Source organism: Serinus canaria, chromosome 1 (assembly GCF_022539315.1).
Source record: "Serinus canaria isolate serCan28SL12 chromosome 1, serCan2020, whole genome shotgun sequence".
NCBI classification, from domain to species: Eukaryota; Metazoa; Chordata; class Aves; order Passeriformes; family Fringillidae; genus Serinus; species Serinus canaria.
In genome coordinates this window covers 87,941,040-87,966,438 of record NC_066313.1, presented here as the reverse complement: position 1 = coordinate 87,966,438, position 25,399 = coordinate 87,941,040, and the positions used below count along the sequence as shown (strand labels likewise).

At 43.0% G+C, this 25,399-nt stretch overlaps 1 protein-coding gene across 1 annotated transcript in view; it reads right to left on the bottom strand.

The window, feature by feature from the left end:
* SH3RF3 (SH3 domain containing ring finger 3) overlaps positions 1-25,399 on the bottom strand; it is a 246,380-nt gene that overhangs the window by 92,976 nt on the left and 128,005 nt on the right. The window lies entirely within an intron of this gene.

Genomic DNA, 25,399 nt, shown 5'->3' with positions numbered 1-25,399 from the left:
CAGCCCCTGTCCTCCCCATCTACTTGCTCCTCCTCTTGCTGAGTCCCACAGAGCAGGAGGCAACTGTGTTGGACACAACTTCCTGCTGCTTTGGTCCTATAGTTCTTTAACCCATACTGGAGTGCAAAAGGTGTATTGCTGTATTATCCAATACCATTTTTCATTTTTTTTAACATTTGAACTAAGAGTAAGCTTGTAAATACATAGCAGCACATAACACAAGGGATGTTAGAGGGATCCTTAAAAATCAACCTTCTGTAAGAAGGTTTTTGCTTTTTATTTCCAGAGTTGTATTTACAAAAATGACACCGTTTTTTTTGCATACACATGCCTTTGAGTAGTCTGTTCCCTGTGCATCATGCTTGTCAATGGGGTGTTCTAGAGGGACAATGAAAAAGTAAAGCTATATTTAATAAAACACCCTGGTATTCCCGCAGGTGTTTCCTATGCCTGTACTTCTGGATGACATTCCTGTGCCTAAAATAACACTCAGATGCATTCCCCAGGGGGAAGGTGGAGTGGCCCGACAGAAACACTGCGCTTCCAGAAAATGAGATGCTGGGATGACTTTTCATGGTATTTGTTAAAGCCACAAGCAGAGACATTTTTCAATTCTGATGGGTGCATTAAATGGACCTGTTCTGGTGGGCTGGGATTTATGCTCTTCCACCTGCATCTTTCGGCAGGAGGAGGAGAAGCAGAGCCCGCCGCCTGCACTGCCTGCCGGTGCCTCCGCCGCTCCTGGGCGCCAGATGGTCACTGCAGCAGGCACACACCATCACACTGATCAAAGAGTCACCTTCTTCAATGCACCTTCACACACAGGCATTAACTTACTCATTTTTATTAGGAAAGGCTTTAGTAGCTGTGCGGGTCTTGGAATGCTGTGTGACAGATCTTTTTGCCTACAGCCCACACTGAAGGAGACAGGCAAAGAGGCACAGCTCTTCAGAGCACGATCCATGTTGTCTGGAGGGGGATTTAATTTCTTTCAGATGTGTCCCCAGTTCTAACTTTTCTCATTAGCAATTTGCAGTTCCTTTGCAAGTCCTCTGTATTCTTCTGGATTTTGCTGCATCTGAATGGAGCTACCCACTTAAAGACCAGTTATTTTGGAAGCTCCTTCCAACATAACTAAAAAAGCATTCAATCAACAGCCAGCTAACAAAACATCAAACAGTCCCTGCCAAATCAGTGGCAGCATCCTACTGATATTTTTCTCTCTGCCAGGATGGTTATTTCCCTTGAAAGCAAAGCGTTGCCCCCCTACACAGCATTTTAAAGATTAAGCATACAATACCATCAAACTCCTTAGGTAAGGCATAGATTGCATCACTTATTTGAAACTAGAAAAAAAAAAAAAACACACTAAAATGAAAGACTACAGAGCCTTGTAGTAATTTAGAAATAAAAGAACCATTACTTTAATTCATGCTGGGAGAAGACAATTTGTCAAAGGAAGAGTAAGATTTCTGCCAGGTGCACACTGCTGATCCAGAAACATGCCTGGCAAACATGCTCTGTATCACTCCCCCTAGACAGGACCTTCCTATTCCCAAGATCTTTGTAGCAATTCAAGGTCGGATCACTTTCTTTACTTTTTAGCCACTTTCTCTTCCCAAGCCTCATTTTACTGTGTAAAAAAGCAACACAGTAGCCCCTAGTGCTACAGAAAAGAAAGTGGATTTTTCAATGAAATTCTTATGCAACACATGCTGGGCTTTTATTGATAATTAATTGGTCTGGCTAGAAGATGGCTCAGGTCTCTGTTTTTAACTTCACCTGATGCACATGAAGCGTTTTAAAAAAAACAAACCAACTGCCAGACATAAATTTGAAATCTGGCATTGTTCTATTTGGAGCCCTTAATGTGGGAATTTGCAGTTTAGATGCTTGTGTTCCTCTTCTCTTTCATGGGCTTATCTGTGGGCCATCTAGGAGCTGTCCTACACAGAGAAAATCTGGGCAACTGGCAGTGGGAAGGACTTCCAAAACAAAATGTTCCAATTATCAGCTACAGCTTTTCTAATTCTGAATCAAAGCTTTTCAACTAAAAACTCTGTAGAGGAATTTTTTAAGGTGAACATGTTATTTAGTGGAAAAGATACCCTCCGACATTGAGACATTTCCCAGCCTTTCTGTAAGGCTCTATGTACCCACTTTGATTTGAGTGTCCCATGGAAACCTTGCATTTACTGTGGCCCAGGTACCAGTGTCCTCTAATCCTTTTCAACTGAAGCTACTTGCTCTGTTCTAAAGCTTTAAGCGCCAGCTGAAATCAACCAAAGAGAGAAATTTAATATCACATTACAATTAAAAAAACAAACAAAACAAAACAAAAAAACCCAAAATACCTCCAACCAACCAACAAACCAACCAACCAACCAACCCCAAACACTTAAGACAAACTCTTGAAGCTTTTTTGATTATACATTCTGGCCAAAAGATCTAGATTTCAGTGGACTTTTCATGGTCACATTATATTAATGGTTCCTAAGAAGGATATTTTTGGAAGTTTCCCTTTGTTATTCCTATTTTTGGTTAATTCATAAGTGAGAAGCAGATCAGATTCCAAAAGTTCCTCTGAACTACATCTGAAAGGAGGGAGCAAAAGCATCTTTCAGAAACAGAATAAGAACAATCTCTGCTGCTGTTTGCTAGTTGTAATGTGGTTCTTAGAAACCTTCCTCTGATCTTGATTATCTTCCTCACTAACAATCTTTGTGCAGACAATTCTGGCCTATCTACTCCCCTCTTCTTCACTCGACTTTCCCAACTCAAAGGAGAAGAGGTTGGTCAGGACTGATATCCGACTGACATTCAAACTCCCCAGGCCCTACTGGTGAGCATGGCCTTCCCATTTGATGTTCAAAACCTCGGCTCATGCCCTGTCCTATTTCCCCTCAGGTCTTTGTTCCCTGCAGCAGCATTTCAGTCAGAAATCATCCTCTTCAGAATGTCCATGCGGTCTTTCCTACAAAACCTTCTAATCTAAACCAGGATATGAAGTATCATCCCAGAGATCATACTTAAGCAAAGCAGAGACAGGCAAGGTTCAGGCGAGGCAAAGCACATAGAGATGTTTCTCCAGCTCACATCTTCCTCAGGAGGCTCACATCTTCCTCTTGCTCCCAGCTTCAGCAGAGCAAAACCTCCTTACCCTTCCTGTGCCCATTCCATGCATGAGCACAGCCACAGCAACTGCTGGTGGACAACACTGAGCCTCTGCACTACATCCTCAGCATGCACTTCATCCCCTGCTCCACCACCTAAGTCCCTGCTCATCCATGGGGCCCCATCTTGGCATCTTTTGCCTCATCATGTCCAGGGAGGGGAACTCCCTTTCCAAGCCTGGCCCCAGCAGCATCATGCTGCTTCTCTCCCCACGCCACTCAGCCTCACAATTGCCACTCCTGCATCCAGGGACAAATGTGGTGGCGGCCTGGCTGTCCTGTGAGGAGCTCAGCAGAGACCACCACCACACTGCCTTCCTCCAACTCAGCTCTTGACCTGTGCTTCACTGTGAGGAACCCCCTGCCATCAACCCCCTCCCCAGCTGCCATGAAATCTGGTCGAGCACAACGCAGGTGGCTGCAAAATTAAACAGCCTCGACATCTGACTGCATCAAGTAGCTGATTTGCCCTGCTGGTTTATTGTGAAGCTAACTGGCATTTGGCTATGATGTGTATTAAATTTCAGAACTCTGTGTGGGTGTGTATAGAAATAAAAAAAATTAAGAGAGGAAGAAAGGAAGGGATGAAGTCACAGTCAATGGCAACAGCCAGTTTCTTTTTCCTGCCACTAAATCCATGCTGGCACGATGCTGAATACTGCCAAAGGTTTCTTTTCTATTTCAGCAATCAATACTGACGTGAAAGCCTGAAGCGTTAATATGCTGAAAATCCCCCTTGCAGAAGACTCAATGATATGTTGGCAACTCAATCATTCTGCATTTGTGTTTCAGCAATGTCAAATAGCAGCAGTTAAGCAGAAACCTGCTGGCAAATTGACAAATAACAGCCATGAAGCAATTAACTGGCAAAGCCGGAGCATTCTTCATTATGTATCCTGAAGAACAAAAGGAATGGGAAAAAACCCAAACATGCTTGCTTCCAATAAATTCTCCCAGTAGAAAGCTTAGTAGAATGTGAGCTGCCCAGATAGAGCAGGTCTTCAGTTTTCAAAAGTTACAGAAAATAAACTCTTTCCCTATGTGCTCAAAAGCAACGCAGGCTCCAACAGGGGTCAGAGCCTGCCAACTTCTGCATGCAGGACTTGGTGGAGGAGGTCACCACTTCAAAAAAAAGTCTAATGCTTGTCCAAAGTGCTATGCAGGTGCCTATAAAACAAGAAATCAAAAATAAAATAAATAGGGCAAGGCATCCAGCTACTAAACCAGACAGAAATGCTATGATCCAACCCTTCTCTAAACTAAATTAGTGTTTAGATCCTTGAAAGCCTAGAAACCTCTTGAGGCTCCAGCTATGGCTCCTCTCAACAACAGCAAAGCAGAAGATTGTTTTTCTGTAGTGTGAAAGCCTTGTTAATGCTGAAAGGTAATTTCTCTTGCCCAAGCTCTTGCCTTGTGAAGCTCAAACTGTGCAAAAAGCTCAACCTCACTGCTTCAGGGGGTTCCCTTGCACATGGAAATCCCCCACAAGAGGCAGGAGTGATTCCGCATGCCCCATGGGGGAGAAGCATCACCTGACCCCTATGTCAGGGGGTGAAAGAATCAAAGAATTGGAGAAATGCAAAAGGTGGAGTATTTAACTCCTCTTTCCCTTTGTTCCATGAGTCTTGATCATCATCTGAGCTAGGGGTGAAGCAGGAGGGGATAAAGCCAAACAACCTCAGAACACACTACTGGAACAGTCGGATAGGAACACTGCTAGGGACAATATATTTTTTTTTTTTTTGAAGTTTGTAATAAGTCACTTCAGCAAAACACACTGGCATGTTGCTTGTTGCAATCCTTCAAAATTCTCCAAGATCTATCTCCATATCCCCCATACTCCAAATATATTTCTGAAGAGTCTGTTCCTCTGCATGAATGTATATACATTCATCTCTTTCATCAAGCACTATCAAGTGTAAACATCCAAAGTAAATTCAAAGTCAATAAAGAAGAAAAGGAAAAAGTAATGAAAAGTAATTAAAAGCATGCACACCTCAGTGGTAAAATACAGTAAACACAAGTTATTACTATGGAGCATAAATAATAAACACATACTGCTAATTTTTTGCTCCATTACTCTGAAGCATCACACATTACTCTGAATTTCCCAGTGTACATAAGCAAAGATTCAGCAGCGACAGTTTGGACTGAATTTACATTTTCCAACTGGTAGGAAACTCCCCACAAGCAGGCTGGGTAGCACTTCAGCATATGGTTTCCTGACACCCATAAGAACTACAGAAATCCCAGCAGCTGTGCTGGAGAGGACAAGGGCTGCATGATGGAGCGCCCATCAGCAGGACTGGTGCGGAGGAGACGGGCTACTCTATTCCCTATAACTACCCTATTAGTGGGATCTTGGCATCCAAAACTCCCATTCAAATCAGCTGAGAGCAATTTAAATCATGAGCCTGCTTGGATCCCGTTAGGACACAAAAGTGGAAGGCAGTCTGGCACAACAAGCAACTCCACTGTGGTGGCAGTGACAGCCGTGTCTGCCGGACTTGGCAGGGCAGCAGGGACTGTGCACTGCCTGCTTGCTCCTCGCCATCCTGCTCACTGTGCTCCCTCTCAGCTTAACACCTTTCCAGAGCTACACCTTTCACCTAAACTAAAACATGTTGCTTAGTCAACCCTGGGAAGCAGGAGAGAACACTTGCACATGCAGCGAGCTAAAGAAACAAGGGGTCAAGGCAAACTTTAGCCAGTGCAGTTAAACCAAAAAATATATACTACCACAAGATCTGTGACCTGCAGAGAAGTTTTAGTGGCTTTTGTCCTCAAGAGGAACTTTCAGGGTGACAGATCATGAATCATCATCATATCTCACAGCAAAACTTTCAAAAGTGCTTTGTCTTCTGTGTAAGATGGTTCGTCTTACGTGCAGTGATTCAGAAGTACAGGTCACCTGTCTGACATATCTCAACAGTGACACTGCAGCGTTTGCTTTCACAGAAAGCTGATTGCAGGAAAATTAATCAAAGACAATCTAAATTCACACAAAGCAAAGACAAAACCCGGTTATATGCTATTAGTCAGCTCTGCGTGACAGATCAGTAAAAGCCTGAAAAGTCACACTTTGCATGTACAACCTTTTTGAAATCAACTTTAAGAACAAAAGTATTTGAGATGACAATAGAAACAGCACCATGGAGAATGAAAACTGAATGTAATCATTTATATACTCCGGAAAGGGCATGTTTATTGATAGTGCCATATAGGTATTAAATAAACATAATAAAAATAAAAGTTCTTAGCTAAAGCTTTACTGTTTTATTTGACAAAATGGTTAACTAATATTTAGGCCATGACCCTCGCTGCTGATGCTGCAGATAGGCTGCAGCCCTTGTGACACCTGAAGACACATGCAGACAATGCACGCTTGGTGTGTGCATGGCTCCCACCTGGAGCAGAAGGGAAAATGCTTTTCCAAAACTAAAAGGTTTGGGAATGTCTCTACACATTTGCAAGAGGTAGCCTTTATTCATGGAGGGGAAGTGTCCAAACAGATTAGGAGCCTATCTGCCATTTCCAGAAATGACTTCTGCAATTAGCAGGAAGATACCAGGGGAATTGCTCAACAGATGGAGCATGAAGGCAGGCAGGTACAGAATCATTCTAGCACATCACCATTGCTCTCCAACGAACAGGGAACAACAGTGCTCACCACCCCAGAACAGCACAGGATGGTGTTCATCCTCTTCAGATCCTCTTCAGCAATGGGCCAATGGAGCACAGACTGATCTTCCAAGAGAACAGTGTCTGCCGAGGTTGTTTTGTAGTTTATCTGGCAAACAGGCACAATTTGCATTTCTCCTTATAAGGTCCATATTTGTACACAGCAAGATTAAAGAATCTTTCAAAGTTTCTCCCAGCAAATGCAGTTGATGCATGCAGCACAACAGAAAAGCCAGCAGGCTTTCCACTGCACAGCTTTTCACATAGGTCTGTCTGGGATTCTCCACTTTACCAATATTAGAGCTGAGTGAGTTTTACAGTCCAATGTCATTTCTCTTAGAAAGATTCACCACTTGAATAGAAGAGAGCATCTGATCTCATAATTGCAGCTAATAGCTTCATGTCCTCTGCACAGCTCACATTGCTTCAGCCCCTAACTATCTATCATATTTACACATTCAAGATCTCTATTTCTTAGAAACCTGTTGTTTAAGTGAAATATTTTCAAACTACATGCCCTCCTATTGAACAACACATGATATTCAGGGTCAGGTTGAACTTCCAGCAGTGAGTTCAAAGCTATGGCTGCCCAGAGAATTAGTGGATAACACCAGCCAGCTGTTTAACCATGCTAGTGCAAAGTCCCTCCAGCTCTGCAAAACCCCAATGCTTCCAAACTCTGGTCTTTAATAAGTGGTACAGTGACGACACTGCTGGAATTGCAGGTCAGTTTCTGGTTTCAGCTGAACCACTTGAATTCCATTGACCTTGATGAAGTGGTGTAGATGTATAGAAAATTCCTACCTGGTATAAAGCTTTACCTTACAAGTAATCTTCTCTGAAACAAAGCTGAATGTCGGCAGCCTCTACTGAGGAGAATATTTAGTGATGTCTTGTGCTGGCCACAGCCTTCAAAAAAGCTAGGTATGTGCTAAGAATCTGTCCTTCACCTTTCAGGCAGAAAACATTCACTGGATCCTAAGGAGCAAATATGACCCTGATAATCCTGTGCAGGGATCTCAGTGAAAGGATTGCTCAGACACTTCAGAGCAGAAGCTGGTCTACAAAACATCCCAACCAATAGCTGACACAACTTCTAACCCAGTTTGCAGTGTGTGTGTGTGGCTTCCTGAGAAACCATCAGACAAAATATGCCTCAGCTGACTGCCTCACAAGGGCAAGAGGCACCAAACACTTCCTGAGCTTCAGGAACCGGTGGTGGGTTAACACAGAAAAAAACAACAAATAACAGAATAAAAAAATTTCCAGTGCAACTCTACTAAGCAAACTGACAGCCATGTGCTGTTTGAGCAGTTCAAAGAGGAAAGACAGCACAGTTGGCTACATTTAGCCTGCCAGAACCACCAATAGAGACAAATCAAATAGGAGCTCCCTTGAGGCTGCACAGAAACACAAAAAAACCTCCTTATATTCAAGGCACTGCAACATTATATCTTTAAGGTTGCCTTGTGCTCTCAATTCAAAGTGTCTTAAAACCTTTAAATAAACATGAAATCTCTCATTGATTACTCCCCAGATGACACCACTTTGGTCAGAACCATGACCCAGTTTTCCCAGCCTCCTGATGGAAACAGTCCTTGCTTGCTTTTTAATAAAAGAGATGAGTTAAAAGTCAGTTCCCTGTGCAATTTTGAGAGCCTGAAGTTTTTTCAGGCTTCCTCACTTCCACAATGGCAGCATTTACAGCTCTGGAATTTTCCATAATTCCTTATGCTGTAGGTCACAGCAAGAAAAAAAAAAAAGAATACTTTGGGGAAAATACAAGAAGTATTGCATAAAAGCCCATAACATGAATCTCTGCTGTAACTGCCTCATTTGATCTTTCCTGGTGGAAGCTGACGAAGCACGGGATAGCTTACATTTTCCAGCAGTGTCTTTGTAACTCTGCTAGCCAGCCCAATACCTCTGGTTTACTTTCCAGCCTTTCCACATCTTTCTTTTTGGCTCCTTGCCTTGTGACTCAAGTGTTTCCTAAGCAGAAAACCCCTCCCACCCCAGAAAGGACTTTATGGTCCAGTCCTGCCACAACTTATCAGAGCTGGCTTTCCTCCTGGCAGAGACCAGGCAGGTCACAGCTCAGAGGTCCTACTCCCAGACCCTACTTTTTTGGGACTTTTCTATTGCAATTTTTTCCCTCTCAGCTGGACCACAGGGAGAGGAGAGGGGTAAGGAAGGGCCTGGAGTTGAAGCTGCCCCAAAAATGGAGTGGGCAGCTGTTATTTACCATCTGGCAAAGCTCCCAGAGCTCAACAGAGGGAGCCCCACTCCGGTGAATCTTGCTGGGATTGCTACCCGTAGAGAAGAGACTTCATTATTTCTTTTTTTTCCTTTTTTTTTTTTTTTTAACATAAATAAATTCACACTAGGAAAATCTTTGTCCTCTCTTTCTCCCTCCCTTCCCACAAATGTTAACTTAAAGGTTACACAAAAGCTTCTTCCATAATTTCAACCACTGAGAATCAAGAAAACTGGAGCCTGAAACAGCACAAGCCACTTTGGCAGCCTCAGCTCACAGGCTGCAGCACGCAAAGAAAACAATCTAGAAAAATTTAAAAATTAAGGATTTTTTTAAAATTAGCTTTCTGAGGTGACACAGGTGGGGGTTACTCATCCATATGGACACCTGCATTTACTGAGGAGCTGAGGAGTCTCTGAGGCAGTTAGAGTATTGCAAGGCCTGAAGGGTGAAACAGGGATGGTTTTTTACAGGGGATTGAGCAGGGTCACTGCCAGGGTTTCCAAGGAGTATGGGAGAGGCAGTATAGGATAAAAGACCATTAAGGCCCTCTGATATGGGAATGGCATGAAAAGTGCCCAGCCAAAGAACCTGCCTGTGGTGTCAGGGTGGCCTGTAAACTGAAATGGATAAACGGGTGAAGGATGAGAAGCCAGCCTTGATTTTTATACCTGATGAAGGGGAGGATCTGAAATTCCTATTTCAACCCCAGCTTTGCAAAAAATCAGATTTGATATACTTATGCAGCTTTTACTTTTGCTTTATGATAAATAAATGTGGTGCCTAGGAAGCACCTATTTCTGTTGTATCCTTTTCACTGCATGTGACCACAGAGCAGATTCCTGTGCTATAAAACTGAAAATATATCCTCTGCTTTCCACTTGTCCAAAGTTTTCATAAGACAGCCTTAAAAAATGTACTCTAAGAGAACTTTCTGAGGTGGTATTCACAGTTTCATAAATACTGTATTACCTGAACTGTGCCTCGCCTGAACTGACAGGGTGTTTGATAAATGCACCATGGACTGCATACACAGTGGAGCTAAAGAACATGTTTCCTTGGTAGCTCAGTTGTAAACCTCAATAGGTGGATAAATTCCCATGTCACTGGAGAATATTTACAACTGAACCTTATTTATCAGCAGCGTGCCCTTACCAACAGCCCACACAAATCCTGTTAAGCAAAAATGGCTGTGGCTCTTTTCTCATAGTTAAATGAAAATCACAGAGGTTTCTTTTGCACCAGGATGGGTTTTATAGCCAGTGAGAAGAAACTGCATTAGGAGATGCTAATGTTGAAATATTCTTGGCTCAAAATGTCAGTGTGAGAGGAGCTAGCTCATCCACATCTGCACTGTGTGAGCAGCCTCCTCGTCCCCTTGCTGTTGGAGAGCTTCTCAAGTGAGAGCCCATTGGGAGTGTCCATTCTCTCATTGTCTGAAGAAACATACATGATGACCAGCTGCCAGGAATTTAGAGAGATTACTTCCCCTCTGTTTGCTGTGATTAGCAATATGAAAATATCTGCTATCCAGTAAAAATGAAAAATCCGTGCTTTTTAAATCACAGCATTTCAGCCCTGTTTATCAAAAGTATCCCCGTGGTTGTTATTCTCCCTCAAAGAGTTCCTTATTTTTCAGAATCCCTGCCCACTCCTTGGTGGCACTGCATGCTCCCTGACATCCCCCACCCTGCCTCCACTTTGTTCTCCTACCCAGATCCCGTGCCCTGAAATGATTCATTAGCTGCAATTACTGACACACGCTTTCTTCATGCAGATGATGAGGAGCTGCTTTCAGGGCTCAGTCCCGCTGACAGGACAGGCTGGCACCTTCCTGCATGCCAGCCAGCTGACTGCCAGGAGGGCTTTAATCAGCTCTGACTCTGACGTGTGCTGGGCACGCTGGGCAGGGGTGCCCACTGTGCTGAAGAGGTCAAAGAGCACCTTGCACTCCAGTGCTGCCAGTCCTCATCTCCTCTGGGCTGGAAAAGGCCCCTCCACTGCTGTGCTGGGCTCCCATTAGGAACAGCTCAGCTCCTGCCCTGCGTGGAGCAAACCCCTGTGCAGTTTGATGTTCGGAAGCAATAGCAGTTGGAGCGGACAAGGAAAACATCAAGGAAGATACAAGGCTTCCTAATGCAAATCATGCTTTTATATCATTCTCCCAAATCCCCTTTGGGGAGAGGAAAGTTGATTATCTACAGAATATGGGTCAAATTTATGCCTTAAGGATCTTTCAGTGCTTCAGCTGCTTGCTGACATAGTGTGGGGCTCCTTGCTGCCTTTTCAGGTTAATGGTTTCAAAGTGCTGTCCCTGGGCATCATGATAATCATCATCATCATCATCATAATCATCATCATCCTCAATTTCATAATATTACTAAAAAAATTAATTTCCTGCACCCACTCCCAGGAGTTTCTCTCATGCTGAACATAATTGATGCTTCCTCCTGCACTCTGAGGAATGATTAAAATGAATGCTGCACATGTTAGGAAGCACCTTGGATTTCAAACTCTGCATGGTTTCTAATTAAAGAGACACACAGAGGATGCTTGTGCTACATTTCACTCCTCTCTAAGGCTATTATTATTACATACATTTCAGCAGTAGTCAAAAGAGTCTCCTCTACCTCACATAATAGGATCCTGATTTAGACTGGATAATCACCAGTCGTTGATCTGGGTGAAAAATGTCTTTAGGAAAGGGAAAAGAAAAGGCTTGTGCTGTAACCAGCCCTCTGGCAGAGAGATTGATATTAATGACAGAAGTGTTTGAATTTCTGGCTAACCTAGAGGATATAGTATCCAATGTTAAGCACTGGCTAATGAAGTACAATAAATTAAAAAGAAAAACCAGCTAGAAAACCCCCATCATAATCAGGGGTGCCTGATTTTCAGGGATTTTGGAGGAAAAAGGCACAGGTACAGGAATGTCAGCACTATTCTCACACTTCCCTACCCACCATGTCCCTCCCAGTTTTCTGGTCTCTCTGGCTCTTGGTGATAAATACTTGATTCCTGGACAAAACTGCTTGACTTCAGGTACAATTTTTGAGATGTTGGTGACCTTTACCTACCTCAGGAAATCTCAGGACCCAAGTGCCAGGGGGGAAACAACCAGTGCTGAAATCTTGCCCCAGTTAATTAGACATCTGCATCATCAGCACCTGCATTTGATATCAACAGGGCTGCAAACAAAGCTAATACCCCTGCTTTTCTGTGAGGGGATATGGGGCTGTAAAGCTCAGAGGGAAAAATATTTCACATAGATGTGTTATTGATACAAAGACAGTTTATAAACCCTACCTTGCCAAGCTGTGCAGTCATTTTGAAAACTGCAGCTACACCTTGCTAGATGCAATGACCTTTCTGTTTTCTAAGGCCAGCTTCTGACTTTTCTTACATGAATGTAAATAAATCAAGTGCTCTCCCACTGCTCATAATGACTGTATTCCTGATTGTCACTGTTGTGGCAGCACACTCAAGTTCTGTGGCAAATGACACCAGGGGAAATGCCATAATAGCAATCCTATACTGCACTGCATGCATGTTTTACCACCAAGTAATACTTAAAATATGGGATCCATTTGCTTTTCCAATGTCTTGTGAAATGCTACAGGTAATAAATAATTCAAACCAATAATAACAGGATGTCTGGGCATTTCTTTTTCAGGTTTAAGAAGGTAACTGTCTAACTCTGTGAAATAAACTGCTTTTACTGAAATTGTTTTCTCTACTGATAAGGAAATGATTTTCAATTAGACACACTGCATATTAGCAATAGAAAAAGACTTAACAAACTTAACAACAAAGCAAAATAGTGCACTGTATACATTTTTATTACTTATTCATCTCTGTATGGTTTCAAATCCCTTCGGAATAGAATTTAACCCCTGTGCCTCTACCTTGGGTTAATGCTACAATCACAGGGTTATTGCATGAAACAGGCTTCTTCTCTGTCCATGTTATAAAACTGAAAAGTAGTTTGCTTTTCAAAGATAGGTTTTAGGCACAACTTTGGGAAAGGATTAGGGTATATCTCACAAAAGGAAGGAGAGACTTTGGCCCCTGAGAGGGGCAGAAGTAAGACATACAACACTTCCCTAGCAGCTAAATCAGCACACTAGCTTTACCTCTCCCCTCCTTCAGCTAGCACCTCAGGCTCCCAGCCTGCCCAAACTCTTCTCACTGGAATTAGGCCCCTGTTTCAGGACAGTGACTCTGGTATGGAAGTAAGACATCAGCACAGGTGAAGTATGGAGTTCATTGTTGCTTGGAAAAAAATATTAAGATACGCTGAAAAAGTCTGCATCTTGTATTTCCATGACATCACAACCAATTCAGCTTTGTTCTTCTGTTCATTATGCTTAATTACTCCATCATTCTGCCTTCAAAAAGCTATTCATAGTTATGTGTGCCATATGACCTCAGCACATCTGAAGTCCAAAGGTCTGCAAGTGCATTTTGTGAAATAGCAGTGAGTGCTCTGTGGTCAAGTCACATCTCTCTGAACACTGGAGAAAGCTGCAACTCCCTGGACTCTCTCAGCAGTGGGACCTAGAAGAAAGACTTGGAGAAAGAAGTGGCCAAGTGTGTAATTTTACTATATGTGAGCCCACCTTCAGGCAAATCTTTGCTGGTTAGTGTGTCTGGGGATTTAGCTCCCTGAGCTGCCTCCTCTGGCTATGAGATGAGGACAATGTGCTGCTGCACAAGGAGTGCAATGAGACTTCACATCTAATGGGAGGGCCCAGAAGGGAACCAGAACCTCCTTTTAGAGCATCAGCCCCCAAATGGGCTCCATAGGCTCATCAATACCCTAAACACACAGTTGCAGTACAACAGTAAGTGATAGCTCCAAGTCTGAGAAAGCGCACTGGATCTTTCACTTGAGCAGATGGGAACTGCCCTGCTATATTTCAAAGGATGGGAATTTAATTTCCATATCATGCCAGTGCTTTCTTTTCACCACCTTATCCCCCTAGCTGCCAGAATCTCAACTTAGGAATTGTCCATATCCTTGTTTGAATGTTTCTATGGATTTAGAACTTGAAAGATTATATCTGTGCTCAGAAATTATGCATAAGGCTGTTACAGCATAACAAAAATTCAGCTGTAATTACCTTGCAGTGCAGGCTGGAACAAAGCAAGTATGAGCAAATCCAGAACCTGAGCAAATATGAGAAAGTCAAGACACAATAGAGAGAGACCCTTTGAGGCTGCTGGACTCCCAGATGGCCTCTGAGTCTAGTCCTCTGCAATCAACAAGAAATGTTGAAATAGATTTATTTCACAGGTTCTCAGCCATATTTTTCCTACTTGCTGCACTTCACCACAGACAGCAAAGCACCTTCAAATCCCTCTCATGAACACCAAGCAGGAATGACCAGAACTTGCAACTTTCACATGGTAAATGAAGACAGCAGGACATACAGAAGTAATGTTGATGTCCTGCTCCTGATAAAAAAGAGAGCTCAGTGAATTTTGGTAAGAGGGCTGGGTCACCACGAGATGATAAGTACCAAGAAGAATTGAAAAAATTATCCCCAATGTACCTTGTAAGCTGAGTGGAAGAGAAAGCTTCTTTCTGACCACAGATGTAAAGAATGATGCAGGCCTGAGCAGACACTTGGTATGACTCTGTGCCCCAGTGCACCCTGACCTGTGTCCTGGCTCCCGATATGGACAACACCCTAATCCTTGCAAGAATGCCAACCCCAATTAAGCTTTGTCACCCAACCTGCAAAAGTTCTGCAGCATGAGATGAAGGCAATGTAAGCATGATCCAGTGTGACAGTAGCTTTAAAAGCCCTTTGGGTATATCAGTGTAGCACATACCTAGTGATTCATACTTCTAGAGCACTAAACATGCCATTACTCCTGCAAGAACCTGATAACTGTAAAAATCCCCAGATATATAGAAGGACTGTTCAGCCAGTGAGATCCTGTAGCTACTAGATCAATGTCTTCTCACACAGGTAGGAAATGAGAAATTATGTGTTCAATAGTTCAAAGACACAAATTTCTTCATAGAACAAAAAGGGGGAAAAAAATCAAACCCAGTTCCAAAACATTCTGCTGCAAAGCTGTCATCCCCTCAATTTGGTCTCCATTATAACAATTGTTGGCTATTTTAACTAAAAAAAAATTGCACACAGCTTTGCAAACTTGCTTTCCCACAGGGTTATTTCAGTAGAAGTTGAAAAGTGCTGATGGCAGTGGAAAGACCTTGTAGACTGAACTCTAGAAAATAATTTATCATCACTACAATGTCCAGCAGAAGTTACAGAAAATGCTCCTTAAGGGACATCAAGCCCATTTTACCTTTGAGTAGATACCACATGAAAGGACAACAAAAGTTTAAGATTTTCCCTTCCCTGTTTGCCAGTATCGACCTCGTTCAGGCAAATTATCAGTCTGCATCTCCTCTGAACTTCCATCATAATGAGTGCACACACACCCTCAATGTCTGATGTGCATACATTATCTACATGAATTAAACCAATTTGCATTTGTACACTGAGCAGCTGGCCTGAAATTTACTCCAGAATAATTTTTTTTTTTTTTTTATGTCCAAAAACCATATATGCAGCTGGGATTGCTTATGAGTGAAAAAATGTGGTATCTTTATAGCCAACAGCATATGTATTCAGTATGCAGATCTACAAATATTGGATTCACTGCCAAAAATCATTGTTAAGCAAACTGGCTGACTCGTTGCATTTTCCTGATGAACCAGAAGGAACTTGCTGAAGAGAGGTAGAGTACTTGCAAAAATTTCAGATCATGGATTTATAGTGTGCACAATGCAGTGTGATCCAGCTAGTGCCAGATGAGCGGGTATGTCCCTGCAGCACAGCACATTTCTGCCTGGAATATGAGCGTGGATCCTGGGGAAGTGTCAGCAACATTCTGATGAGCTTGGATAGCGTGGCCCTATCCTTGCAAAGCAACCTGTGTGCAGCAAGGTCAGGGGCCTCTGCACATAGCTGAGGTGAGTGTTGTAGACCTACCTAACAGCATCCATAAGCGACACTGGATGAAGGTCTTGTTTTCAAAGGGGTTTAGTGGCCTCTTGAGGTGCAGAAGATGACACATGCAACAACCTCTTCCTTTGCAACACTTAACAAGAACAGCTATTGCTTAGTTTTCAAAAATTAAAAGTAAATATTAAAAAAAAAAACAAAACAGTCTTCATTTGGGTCTCTCTTCAGAACATTAAAAAATGCTAAATTCCCCCCTACTTATTTCAGATAATGGAATCTACATAATGAGAATAATTTTTAATAGACCTTCTCTGTGCTCCTACCATGGGCATATTTTTACCCACTGTGTGGAGCTGACTTTGCACATATTCATTCTGCTATTTTAGCAGTAGGAGACTAGGTTAACACACCAGTCATTCACTCCTGGAGATCTGGATTCAGTTCCTGGCCTACATGACAAGTGATAATGAGTTTGGTTATTGAATCTCCAGGGGATATTTGTTCGCATTACTAAGCAACCGCATAATTTGGCAAGATGTGTTAAGTATGTGCTAAGGATAAGACCAGGGGCCAATTGCTCAAATGACTGACACAATACAGCCTCCAGCACATCACTGCACCAAGCCCCTCCTTTGTGCAGTTCTGCTGGAGGTTGGGGAGAACCGTGCAGGATTTTCAGCCTGTCCATTTCACTCTCTGTGCCGATACAGCCCAGTGCACAGCCATGCAGGTGCGATCTGAACCTGCAGATACACACAGAAACACAACCCATGCCCCTGCTCTCAAACTCAGCACATAATTCAAGGCTACTTTAATCAGTTATGCATACTTTTTCAGCACTTACTGTACTCAAGAAATAATAAAACATAATTAAAGCTGGGGGGGGAAAAAGGGATGTAAAAAATAATTACATAGTAGTAACTTTTGCTTACCTATTGATATGGAACTCTTCAGGCTTGGCATTGCTAGGGATTTCTCTGCAAACATAATGCTTACAAAGTTTTGTTTATTTAATTTAAACAAAATGACAATTGAAACTTGTATGATCATAAAACTCCATAAAAAATATGTTCCCCATTGCAGTACCTGTAACACTGCTATGTCACAGTGGCTAAAATTTCAGGCTTGAATTTCTTTGCAACGGGCAGATTCGGCAAAAATAGTCACTTATCCTAAGGGTACTTCCAGCTGATCTACTTTTGACCCTAATCTAGCTGACTGTGCCACAGATTCAAGAGGAGGCACAGGCAAGATTCTCTAGATGTCCTCTAGACTGGTGGGACAACCACGTGGAGAGATCGGGTCTTTCATGGATGATACCTGTAGGTGGGTATATAATTGCTATATTTTTAACAAGTCTGGCAATCTCCTTTCCCTGGGCCTCTGTCTAATAGATCTGTGAGCTCTGAACACAGTGTCCATCCCAGGATGGGGAAGAGAAAAGCAGAGCCTTGTCTCTGCATTAGGATAGCATACGTGTGGGTGCTATGCACCCAGAGCCCAAGCAGGCAGGATTGGCTGTGTGCTCCTGCACCTATGCATCTTGGAAACTTTCGGGCCAAAACACAGAGGTGTATGAGGAATTTAGATACCTAAGGACAAAAGGTGTTCTTCATTATTTTCTTGGCTGAGGTGTCTACATTATTTAGGTAAGGGATAGAAAGCAATCTGGATCCTTTCCTTGACATACTGCAGTAGAAATAAACCTGATCCATGGGCCATAGCCATCTGCTGCAGATTAAGGTTCAAAAGGGGTTAACACTTCCAGAAAATAGGAAATCCAGATGTCACTTCATCACCCAGTTGTATGACAAAAGTCAGAATTCATTGATAGCTTTTGCAGGGATTAAGGTTCAGCACCTGGCAGGTTTAAACCTGTAGAACAGAAGAAAAAAAAAAACTACAAAAGGAATAACTCTGCTGCCATTCCAACAGGAACAACTCTCATTGTGGGGGTGACTGGTAGCTGAGTAAATCTGGAATGGCTGCGAATCAGGAAATTACTTGTCAGCCAATTCCAAGTCTTTTTTTGGCACACAAACCTCTTGGGGGGGATAGTGGCAGGAATGAGGCATTTCTGTGTGATCATTTGGGAATTTTATGAATAAAGAGATAAAGTTCACTTGCTATGAATCATAGAAAACCAGAGAACTCTCTCTGCCACAACCAAGAAAGCTTATGAATAAAACTTCATTGAAGAGGAGCCATGGTAGAGCGTGATGTTATTCATAAACAAACACCAGTCAGCTTATGTTCACCATGCCCTGGGACATGCAGGCAGCAATTAAAGAGCTCCCATCTACATTGGAAATAATGCAATGGCTTTGTTCCAGCTTTCAGGGAAGGTCTGGACAGTGACAACACCCGAGCTATCATGGAAGGTGGATGTGAGAGTGATGTTTCCTCATGCTGGTGAGAACACGGGGCTCCCCCCACGCCTCCCCCACCTTCTGGCAGTACCTCTGAAACATGGGCAGCCACCACACTAGCAGGAACCTCAGTACAGCACTGTGGGTGAGAAAGATGGTTACAGCCCACCTGATTTGCCAGCCCACCCAAGAAAACCCTGAGTCGTGTCAGAAACGACAGATAAAACATTTGCTTTGATTTAGAGTGCCTGCCTTCTATTTAGGGGATGCCAGAGACTCCCAAAGTGTGAGTGAGCGGCAAAGAGAGGATGGCATCTAATCTAGTGCTTGAATTTATTTTATATTTATTTTTCTCTCTTCTCTCATAACACTCCACCTTCCCCAGATTTCCTCTAAATCAAGTTCTGCTCCAGTCTGATGCACTTCTTCATAGTTGTATAAACCTGTCTGCTCAAATGTTCCACCTGCAGAAAAGCTGTGCCAGCTTTAACTTCATCAAACCAGCCATAAATCCCACATGTGCCAGAAAGTGCTGCTGAAATGCCAAAGCAAGTCACATTTTCCAGGTCTCCTGCTGGGAAAATGAAGCACCTTTAACCCCAAATGAAGAATTGTAAAAATCAAGGAAAACTACAACTGCTTTTTGCTAATTGGAAGACCATTAATATAAATACCACTTTCCTCACGTACAAAGCTGTCCTCCCTCCTGCCAGATTCTAAGGACAGTATCTTCATTTATTAGAGCACTAAGGTGCATTCATCTCCTGCTAAAAAGCCAAAATGATAATGATGGGAGAAATGTGAATATTCATCTGAGATGGGGGGCTGTGAGGCCACGTTGGCCAGTATTTTCTCCTGGGCACCGCAAATAAGGCGTCACTGAAAGAACCCTCCAGCCCTGCCAGAGCCCCAGGCAAGTGTCCCCAGAATAAGCATGTTGGTCACTATGGTGTCAGCCATAGACACTTGACCAAAAACAGAGCTGGCACCTGTCTCCAAAAATAACAGCGCCCTGAAACTCCCAGGTAGATGGGCCTTGTGATCCACTGACAGTACTGTAAATCAAGGTTAAGCCATTGCTGAAAAGGCAGCTCAGAGGAAATAAGCGTCAAGAGCCACTTTACTTTTGGCACATCAGATACTGAGAAATGCAGGAATGTGTTAACAAAGGGCCTCTTGACTCAAAAATCTGCCTCTGTGTCACACGAAACATGAGCCGTGGCAAATTCAGATAATTAGGGCCTGGTCTTATTTATGGCATGATTCATTATAATTCTGGTGGTGTCACTAGAGCTGGGGCTACTAACACCAGCAGAGAAAGTGGCCCTATATGTTGAATTTACCATGCCTGGACATCTCTGACTCCTGGAAGCTGCTGAGACAGCATCTGCTGCAGGTCAGCTTTCAGCTGGAGGGATTAAGCAGCTCAGGATCTTGGTAACAGGATATGGGCACTTCCATTCCCACTCCTGGCTACAGTTCAGCCCAGGTTTACACTGATCTTTGTGAATGAATGGCTGTGCCAAGAGGGGGACAGAGCTGATGTGCTCTCCTTGTGCTCTCAGCAGATGTGCTTCTGCACCATGGAAGTGCAGCCCAGCCCAGCTCGGTTGTCTTACCAGGGAGAAACTGCTGGGAATGCAGTTAAATGGTCTCATCTGTCCCTCAGAATGAGGTCAAGAGGTACTGGTGGGACAGGCATGGGATTCTTCTAACTAGACAAGGCTTTAGAGATTAGTTATGAATATTACTAGTTCACCACAGTCTGCCCAAATGAAAGCTGGCCTTTTCAAGCAATTTGTGAGAAACAGAAATCTTCAGAAATATTTTGTTGTGACAGTAAAGTAAAATTAATTTTGTTCAAACAACAGCTTAGCTCTTTTAAGCTCCAGATTTCCAAGGCAAAAACGCTGGAAATTTATACTTTATCTGAATATCAAAATAACCTGGTTAATCCAACAGAAAAAGCAATCCCCTAGCTTTCCCTCCAAAATCAAGAAAAATTTAGCAGGAAAACACACCAAACATTAGGGATCAGCAGACTGCTTTGGGTGCAGGCTGTGTCACTGTATTGACAGGTTCCCCCTGAGCCCACTGAGAGCCAAGGACCAGCCCTGTCCCCCCGACTCCTCTTCCCTCTAGGGTTTCCAGAGATGCTGAAGAGTGCCTGTAGCCCTGCTGCTGCCCCCACGATGCTGAGCTTGCTGCGAGAGGGAGGAGCAGCTCCCTCGCCCTGTGGGCTGTGCAGGCTCCTGGGGAGGGCAGCTGGAGCCTCCCAGGGCAGCTGGCAGAGACCCTCTGCAGCTGCAGAAGCAGGACTTGCCCCAGCAGGGTGAGGTAATGACACAGTTGTGGTCTGTTGAGTTGGAACAGGAATTTCTCTGGAATAGCTTGCTGCTTGTAAATGTAAAAAAGTAGTGTGCTTATACAATGCCCAGACTGAAGGCTTGAGCAGTGGGACAGATAACATAATACTCCTTCTGTGGCAGTGTCATTAAATAGAACTTTGCCTAGAAGCCAAAGCACAGCACTACAAATCTCTCTCCCTGGCAAAATCCTCACTGCCTGCATTTTTCTGTATTGCTCATTGCCACCAGGAGAATGATTTATTTTGAAATAGGAGGGAGAGGAGACACTTGGCACTGCAGCTTTGAAGAGTTCCAGTCTTCTGTTCTGCAAAAAGTATTCCAGCAAAAATACCATTAAGGAAAAAAAGATAAAGGACTGCACTGCACATTGAAAGGAAGAAAAATAAAAGATTTTCTACAGTGTGAACTCCTAGATGATTCACATCCTTTCCCCACTTCCTCAACATACACCCTTACAGTAGTGTGACATCTGTAAAGAGTCTTTCCTTGACGGGGAAGTTCTCCAAGGAAGGTCAGCACAAGGTGTTTATGCAAAACAAAATCTCCCCCTGCTCTGGTGTTAATAGTGCTAATGGGAGTGACTGGCAATATGAGGCAGCAAATAACAATGGCCTATCACATGGCTAAAGGATGGAGGCACTCAATGAGATGGCAAATGTTGACATAAATTCTGAGTACATGACACATATGACATCTGCAGAGGGGAGGGCATGAGACAGCTGGATATCTGTGTTTGAGAAATGAGAAACTCTAATTAATTAAGCTGCACTGACCCTTTGGCATAGCAGAAAATACTCTACCATCTTGCAATGTCTTGTCTCTATTTTAATGCAGTTTCCCAAGGGGATTCTAGGCACATGGGGCACCTATCAATTCCCCAGTCTCTTTTAAAAAAGGTTCAAAAGAATTATAATTCTTTGGCTGGCCCAACACGGTAATGATTTTGTTCCTCCTGAAAAAAAAAATACATAATGATATTAAAGCTCCCCTCTGCATTTAGTTTTAATTTATTGTGAATTCCTCCAGAATGAGAGGAAATGGCCTCAAGTTATGTCAAGGGAGGTTTAGACTAGATATTAGGAAAAGTCTCTTCACTGAAAGGGTGGTCAAATATTAGAATTAACTGCCCAGGGAAACACCACACCTGGAAGTGTTCAAAGTATATGGATGTGGCATGGGGAATATGGTTTAGTGGTGAACATGGTAGTACTATGAAAATGGTTGGACTTAATGATCTTAGAGATCTTTACCACTCTGAATGATTCTGTGATTCTGTCATCATCTAGTCATAAACCAGAGGTGCCTTTGACACCAAACTCCCTAAAAATGCAGTAACTCAGGGTCACCTGCTCCAGATTTCTGATGGCTACCAAATTATTCCCAATCTCTATAGTTCCAGTTTCACCTTCCCTCTTTTTTTAATGTCTCAGGGAGCCAAGTCTGGAAGATGATTTGAAAAGTGCATTGGAGATGCTGAGGGTGAGCAAGTTTTTGTTCTCGTCCCCCACAATGTGGTGGCCAATGCTCAGCTATGCAGGAGGCATTTGCTGTTGCTTGGACTTCCTGACCAACCCCCCATCTCAGCTGCAGAACTTTGCCTACCCCCCAGTCAGCATTTCTACCATCATTAGCTATACACGTTTCCATTGAGTTTTTCCCACTGCTAGCTGTGTGTTGGGCAGTTGTCACTTTGCTGCTGCCCCTTTCCTGGCTAAGCAGCCCTGGGAGTTGGGTAAACTGGATAGTGGGGCCGTGCTGACCCGTTTGTCAGGAATGAATCACTGGCTGCACAGCTCAGGGTTTATTAAAGGATGCCATCATTTGATCATGAACATGTAGGACTGCCAGTTAAATCAGACTGACAACTCGTTGCCAGCTCAGTACAAGGGGAAATACCAGTGCTGACAATATGACAGCTTTCAGTCAGGCACCTGTGGGAATGGGACAATGTGACAGGGAACAGGCTATTAGAGCATGCCATGTCACAGCCCCAGAAAATCCCAGAGCAGAGCAGTTTAACTACTACAGACTCGTTAGGCACTTGTCTTCTTTCATTCGATCTTGTCTAATCTCATTAAGATAACAACCTAACCAATGGTAATAAACCCCTCCCTCAGCAAACACTGTGTAGCTCTAATTGGCATTAAGAGGAGATGCCCTCTGGCCCCTGTGTGTGTCAGAAAGGTGCTGTCCTCCAGCCCTGGCTCCTTGGTGGCAGCCAGCACTGCCCATACCTGCTACCTTCAAGGCCAGGCAGCTCCCACCTTCTCCAGGAGTAAAGACAGAGGGAGAGGAACTCATGTAAACAACTGCTCTTCCATAGGGCTGGGAAAGGGAATTTAGGTACAATTTTGCTATGCCCTGTTATACTGAATCCTAATAAGGTTCTCCAGCAGCAGAGTGAAGACCACTGCATGCTCTGTGAGACTCTGTCTGGAGGACTGCCACTGTCAAGGATGCTTCTGCAACTGGGAGAGCACTTGGCCCTCCTGTACCAAGATTTTACATTCTTTAAATATTGCACAAAATTATAATTCCACACCCAACTGTGATAAAAATTGGCAATGCACAGCAGATATACTCACTCAGCTTTATTCTTTACCAGCAGCAGCGAAAATGTGCCTCATTGGTTTACTCCATGCAGTTCCATTTGTGGAATTATTCATTAGCACTTCATTTATAAATCAGATTTTAGAAAAATTATTGGCAGCATCTCCCACGTTCAGATTCCAAACTTTAATAAAAATAGATTTCCTTTTCAGCGTTCTGTGTACACTGTATCTAGCAATACTTTTTAAATAATGTTTGTAAAATTCAGTCATAAATCTTTACCACCATATTTTGTTTATGCCATGGGTGTGCCATTGAGCACAAGTTTTATTTAAAAGGGAAGATGCACAGAGTACAAGTCCTTTTAGTCCCCCATTGTTTCCCTAAATTGTTGCCCAAAATGCTTCACCTTTCATAACTGGTTAGACATCAGCTTTCTAACTTGCTTCAGAAAAGTTGCTGCTCTTGGCTCTTTGAGGTACAGCTATAGGTGCTGCTGGGGGCTGGTGCTGAAGAGTTAATTGGGGTTGGTGAAGCCTCCCTGGTCCTCCCTGCCAGCTCCCAGCCCACCCAGTCATGGGGTCAAGGCACCATTTGACATCTCAAGGAAGGGCAATTGCTTGCTGAGATGATGTGATCTGACCACATGCCAAGCCCCCATGCCTCCTTATCCACTTAGAAACAGATTAGCACAAGTGTGCATTTTGCTCAGAAATATCTGAAAAGATTAATAAATGATGAGATTGATAGTGCCAACTATTCCTCACATAAATGCTACCCTCCTCCCAGCTAGAGCTGTGTCTCATAAGTCCATCAGGAGTCTCCAGGTTTTCAGCTTCCATAGAAGACTAAGTTCTTGGAGGCTAGTGCAGCCTTCTGCTCCTGCTCTGGTGAAGAGGAAAATCCATTGGAGGTCATGACATAGGCATGTCCATTGGCCATTTCATTTCCACAGGCACAGGCAAAAGCCAGTGGCAAATTCCCACTTTAATCAATTTTGGTGTTGTAAGTGTAGTTTTTAAAAGTACAAACATAGTTCTACAAATCAAGAAGGTTTTAACTCACATCCTCAGGGATATGAGTAGGTAAAGTTTGTCTGCTTTAGTGGTGAAACACCACCAGGTGATTTTCCTGTCTAACAAGGAGAAGGCAAATTTTGCTGAAAAACAAATTATCTCGCAGTGCATGCATTAATTGTAAAAATTTATTTGGTTAACAGAAATAGTTAAAAAACCCCAGCTACTCATCTTATGCTCTAATCAAGAAAATACTGGGAGATAAATATTGCTGTTTACTATTTATAAATGCTAATAATCTCATCCCATGAAGTAAACAATTTTCATTTCCAGTCCAAGAGATTCTCTTTACTGGAAGAAAAAAGCACAATCTGATTTTTCAAAACACTCCAAAAATGGTCAGTGTTAGAGAGGCCAGTATTTACTTATAGAATTTCCTTCTCTCGTGATAATCCCCATCTTTTCTCATCCCATATGACTCCTCCTGCATATTTCAATTTACATGGCACATTTGCTCTGATGATTTATTAAATTAAATGGCAAAAGAGGAGGATGGGGAAGAGAGCCCTAATGTGGGAAGAGAGGTTTAGAATATATCCAAAAGAAAGCCCATTGTGAAACAGATGATAATCATAACTGGGACACTTCCGTAATTTGTTTTTCAAGTAACATGAAATTAAAGTGTAGACTTTTTTCCCCTTTGATCTAACTATACTGTGGTGTGGTGATGGTTTTTTGTTTGTTTTGGGCAATTTGTTTTTGTTTTTTGTTTGTTTTGGGGGGGGTGTGTTTTGGGTTTGTTTTTTTTTTTTTTTTCAAGGAATACTTAAAGTACAACAGCAGTGAGAAAAATGTGGTGGATGTAAGGAGCACTTGATACCAGGGCTTCAGCACTTCACAAAGAGAACACTGAGGGCAAGGTCTGAACTTTACAGATCAACACCTCCTATTAGTGACACTTTTCAGGAAGCCTCTTCATGCTGTAAAAATGGTCTAAA